The sequence below is a fragment of the Choloepus didactylus genome, chromosome 10 (assembly GCF_015220235.1).
Source record: "Choloepus didactylus isolate mChoDid1 chromosome 10, mChoDid1.pri, whole genome shotgun sequence".
Classification (NCBI taxonomy): Eukaryota; Metazoa; Chordata; class Mammalia; order Pilosa; family Megalonychidae; genus Choloepus; species Choloepus didactylus.
In genome coordinates, this window is record NC_051316.1 from 58,029,596 (window position 1) to 58,035,612 (window position 6,017).

The following is a 6,017-nucleotide window of genomic DNA, read 5'->3' on the forward strand; positions in this document are numbered from 1 at the left end:
ATATAAGTATTCCATTTAGGAAATGTACAAGTATTGTTGATAATGACGTTTATTCATAAAAAAATGCTTGTATAGATTTGTTTGGAACATAAGAAAGTGGTTATTTTTTGTAGCTTTATCTACCCCTCTTGATGTTTTGATTTTCTTTGTTTTAAGTGGGATGAGGCCTGGCTGGAGCTGGGAAGGGAAGAAGAAGTCTGGGAACAGAAAAGTGTTTTGCTCGTCTGGGTTTATCTGTTAGTTTGATTTAATGCAGCAGAAATCAGATAATCAGTATGCTCATTTCTGACACTAACACAATCAATGCTTCCATTATTAAGTTGGTCTACTCTCAGAATTATCATTTTATAACTATTTGCTCTGAATAAAGATTTCCATGTCAGCTATTACAATGGCCCTCTGTATCTCAATTTTCGACTGCACAGTAATGAAAGAAGAACTGAGTTTGAATCTTAACTCTTCCACTATGGAAACTTGGGTGAATTGCTTACTCTCATTGAGTTCCACTCTCCTCACCTATAAAATGGGGATAATGATACCCATTTCTAGTTGTTCTAGATAAAATGACATTTTTGAAAAGCTGTGGTTCATATTAAACCATTTTTTTTTCCTTTGGGAGGTCTAATATACATATTAACATGAAATGTTTCACTATCAAAATTATCAGGTTTCTCTATATTTATTTTTTTCTATTTGCTTTAATGAAATATCAAGTAATCCAAAGCATTTAATAATTTTTATCGCATTCTAGCTTGAGAATCTAAGCCATAATTTACCCCAAGAGTTTGGTTGCTGTTTTAGTTTGCCAGAGCTGCTAGGATTAATATCATATAATGGGTTGGTTTAAACAACAAACACTTATTGTCTCATGATTTTGAAGGCTAGCATTCCAAAATCAAGACGTTGGCAAGGTTATGCTTTCTTCCAGGGTCGGTAATGTTCCAGTGATAGCAGTCTCCCTGTCACATGGTGACCTCTGTTTATGCATAATATTCTAGTACTTACCCTAATTATTTTAATATGCATAAACTTACCTTTCTACCAAACAATATAATACATAAAGTAAATTAGAGTATTTCAATGCCAACACTTTTTTAAAATAATTACATGAAAATTTTGTGCAGTACACACAGATGAGGCATTGTTGTTATTGCTCGTTGTTGCTATTATTTTGAGTTGGTTTAGAATACAGTTCATGTGTATTTATATCTATCCATATATTCACAATTATCTTTACTTACCATGATGCTTTGCACCTCTGATCTTCCCTCTGGGATAATATTCATTCTGCCTAAATCACATATTTAGAATATTATTTGAGAGTCTGTTGGTAGAAACTTATTTTTGTTTATCTGTAAATATCTTTATTTGGTCTCTGTTCTTAAAAGAAAGTTTTGTTGGATATCATTAGGATATAGATATCTAGGTTGACAGTTTTTGGTGTGTGTTTGTATACAAGTATTTGTGCATGTTTTTGTTGTGATTAGAATATTTAAGATATTTCTACTTTCCATTGTTGATGTTGAAAATTCACATAACAGGAAAATAGCAAATCTTTGAAGAAACACTTTCTGTTTTCCCTGCCTATTTTAAAGATCTTCTCTGTTAATTTCTGCAGATTCACTATAACATGTCTGGATGTGGATGTTATTTATCTGTTTACTCTGAGATTCACTGTGTGCCTTCCAACAATTCTCAAACATAGCCACTCTCTCTGTGAATATTCCCTCCTCCCCATTTTCTCTATTATATCCTTGTGGAAATAAGTTTATATAGTTTTTAGACTACCCTCTAACCTCCACTTCTCAATATCCCCTTCATAGTTTATACTTTCAGCTCTCTGAGCTGCTTTCTGGGCAACTATCATCATCTATCATCTGTGTCCTGGCTTATATGCTGTTTGATTCACCATTGAATTTTCTTATCCAATTATTTTATCTTTTTCCCTCTATTTCTTTATATCCTATTCATTTCTTTTTCAAAGTACATTGGTTGTTTCAGAGTCTCTATAAAATTAATATTGTTCATATTTTCAAACTTCTTTTTTCTTTCTTTAAACCTATTAACAAGAATAGCTTTTTATTTGATGACTACAAATTTCAAAATCTGAAGGATTTTGCATATGATTCTGTTTCCTTATTTCTGCTGACTTTATCCCAGGATGACTTATTTGCCCTATTGCCTTGAGTTCTTTTGGAATCTTTGATGATGAGCCAGTAATATCTCTTAGAAATTTAGCTTTTGGAATTCTCTGACACCTAGGTTGATCAAGAATTTCTACCAAGAACATTTGTGTTTACTTTTGTCCATCTCATGTACTCATTACCTTTCTGAGGCCACTCTATATTATTATTTTTCCATACAGTGAGTATGGACCCTAAAACAAATTTGGCTCTTAGTCATGAATTATTAGTGGATAACTATTTCCCTCTTCACCTAATACCAAGGTAAAGAGATGAAAATTCCCTTGTTAGAATTCTCTGCCCAATGGGTTCATTTCTTTTTCACCCTCATGGTGAGAATAGTCTTTTAAATTTGGTTTTACACAAGAATCCTCCAATTAGTCTCCACAATGTGGGCATAGCCTGGATTTTAAATCCTGTCTCTAGTCCCTGAGGGAAAGTTAAGTGGAAGTTAAGTGGAAGCTCAAATTAATGACATCCAAATGGGTTCTCTGATACCTACTTGGTTCCTAGGGTTCCTACTTTAAAACCTAAAAAGGGTTATCTATACAGTACATAAGAATGCCCTCCAGAGTGACCTCTCGACTCCATTCGGAATCTCTCAGTCACTGAAACTTTATTTCATTTCATTTTGCAACCCCCTTTTTGGTCAAGAAGATGTTCTCAAGCTTTGTCACAGCACAAAATCTCCTTTATAATATTTTTAAAATATTTTAAACATGATGATCTTTTAAATTCTTCAATTTTGTTTTATTACCCCAGTTGTGATAGCTGTCCAGGAATCTAGTATGTTGTACTGCTGGATGGAAGTGCCTCTTTTTCCTTTTAAAATTTAGGATTCAATTAAGTTTTCTGCGATAAGATTTTTTTTTTTTCCTGGTTGCCATTATGCTGATTGTGAGAGAAGCATTTTGAGCTATTAAATATATTTAAGCTCAGAAATTATTTTCTTTTGATTTTTATAGTCTATATAGAAAATCTCTGATGGAAGAAACAGTGGAGCATAATATTTAGAGGCAGAAACAAATGTATAGACAGCATCCAGGCATTACTTAAACTCCTAGAGGTACATGGCCTTGCCTAATAGCTCCCAGTGCAAATCAGGACTGGAATTCAACTCTTGGATTATCCAAAGCACTGCTCTTTCTGACAGAACAAGGTCTATTTTAAAAAGTGTGGTTCCAGGGGTTTCGGTGCCAGCATTCCGGCCACCAGGAAGACCTTTCGCCGGCGCCAGGCCAGCTCAGAGTCGGAGGAGGATGAGCAGAACTCAGAGGTGGTTCGATTAAAACTGGAAGGGACCCAAGAAGTACAGAATTTGAGGAAGAGGCTCAATGGGGTGAGTGTTGTGGCCCTGCTGGTGGGAGAGAAGGTGCAGGAAGAGGCCATTCTAGTGGATGATCCCTTTCAGATGAAGACAGGTGGTATGGTGGACATGAAGAAACTGAAGGAGAGGGGCAAAGATAAGATTAGTGAAGAGGAAGACCTCCACCTGGGGACATCATTTTCTGCAGAAACAAACCAAAGGGATGAGAATGCAGACATGATGAAGTATATTGAAACAGAGCTTAAGAAGAGGAAAGGGATTGTGGAACACGAGGAACAGAAAATAAAGCCAAAGAATGAGGAGGATTGTCTTTATGAACTACCAGAAAATATCCATGTTTCCTCAGCAAAGAAAAGCAAAGCAATGCTTTCCAACCAGATGCTGAGTGGCATCCCTGAGGTGGACCTTGGCATCAATGCTAAAATTAAAAATATCATTTCCATGGAGGATGCCAAGGCCCATCTGCTGGCAGAATAGCAGAACAAGAAGAAAGACAGTGAGACGTCCTTTGTGCCCACTAACATGGCTGTAAATTATGTGCAACACAACGGATTTTATCATGAGGAGCTCAATGCCCCCATACGGAGGAATAAAGAAGAACCCAAAGCCTGGCCTTTGAGAGTGGGTGACACGGAGAAGCCAGAGCCTGAGCGGTCCCCTCCTAGCCACAAGCGTCCTGCTAACGAGAAGACCACCAATGATTATTGATTATTACTATGAAAAATTCAAGAAGATGAACAGGCAGTACTGAAGGTAGCTGAAGGGAAGAAGTGCAGTACTGGATGTAAACAGCACCCTTCCCCCATCCCCTGAAAACAGGTTTCCTGGACACAGTCCTACTGATTTTGCTAGCAGACAGTTCCAAAAAACAGACTCTATTAGACCTGCTGCTTACCTGCTGGATTTTCAAGCACTGAATTTGTAACCTTTTGAAACAAAACCATGTGCAGTTTTCCTGTTTGGGGGGCAAACTATTCTTGTGAGCATTATTAAATCTTGTTTGTAAAAAAAAAAAAAAAAAAAAAAAAAGTGCAGTCATACTGACATCGTGGGATTTTAGAACATTTTCTTGACCAAAAGGGGGGTGCGAAATGAAACGAAATAAAGTTTCAGTGGCTGAGAGATTCCAAATGGAGTCGAGAGGTCACTCTAGAGGGCATTCTTATGTACTATATAGATAACCTTTTTAGGTTTTAATGCATTGGAATAGCTGGAAGTAAACACCTGAAACTATCAAACTACAACCCAGTAGATGGTTGTATAACAATGTAGCTTACAAGGGGTGACTGTGATTGTGAGAACCTTATGGATCACACTCCCTTTATCCAGAGTATGGATAGATGAGCAGAAAAATAGGGACAAAAAACTAGATGAAAAATAGGGTGAAAGGGGGAGGATGATTTGGGTGTTTCTCTTTTACCTTTATTTTTTATTCTTATTTTTACTTTTTCTGGTACAAGGATAATGTTCAAAAAATAGATTGGGGTGATGAATGCATAACTATATGATGGTACTGTGAACAAGTGAGTGTACACTTTGGATGACTGTATGGTATGTGAATATATCTCAACAGAATTGAATTAAAAAAAAAAGTGTGGTCATGATGTTCTGACTTCAAGACTTCAAAACCAAATTTATTTTTCATAATGGGGGATGGGAGTGAAAATAATGATTTTATAAGTCTTTGCCTTGAAAAGGTTCTTATTTCAGACAGTGATATGTAGAGAAGAAAATTTCAATTTCATTATAAGTGGCCATTATTGCCTAACCTGAACAACTGTGGTCCCAGGAGGCTGGCAATACACTTGGCAAACAGTAAAAATGAGAGACTGCACTAAGGAAATAAAATACAAAAATCATGATTTGGGTATATTTATTGATAATTAATTAGCATTGGATTGCTTAGAAATTGCAGGAATTTATTAGTGAGGTTAGTTTCACCTCTCTTTATGTATAACCTAAAACCAAAATATAAAGGCATGATGCTATATTATGTTTTGGATTTTTTTCTCTATTTCTAAACTTAAAAAATAATACAATTCAAAGAAATGGCCCAAACCCTCAAATAAACTGAAGATGGGACATAGGAAAATCAAATCCCTCAGTGAGATATTAGCTAAGGCAGTAACCAAGTAAACAAAGTTTAGGCAACAATATTGAAGACTAGCAGCAAACAGTTTGCAAAGGAAGGAAATATCACAGAGAGTGAGTGCATGCATTTCTGACAAGCCAAGCAGAGGGGCTTCTTGATAAGTTCTGAATTTCACAAGACCCAAGTAGTGAGTCAGGGGAATCAGTCAAGAGCTTGAGAGCTAGTAAACAAGCCAAGACAGAAGTGTTATTCAGGGCCTATACATAACAAAATTGCCACCATATGCCATGTAGCTACATATCAAGAATTTTCTAGTACTGTCTTATTTCATATCTTCTGATCCTTTTTTATACATAAGCAGAATATACTGGAAATTCCAATATTGCATATTCCCACTATTTTGCCACAACTCCTT

General features: G+C 36.0%; 1 pseudogene; it reads left to right on the forward strand.

Moving 5' to 3' along the window:
* Positions 1-2,370: 2,370 nt before the first annotated feature.
* On the forward strand, positions 2,371-4,261 carry LOC119545204 (annotated as a pseudogene).
* The last annotated feature ends 1,756 nt before the right edge of the window (positions 4,262-6,017 follow it).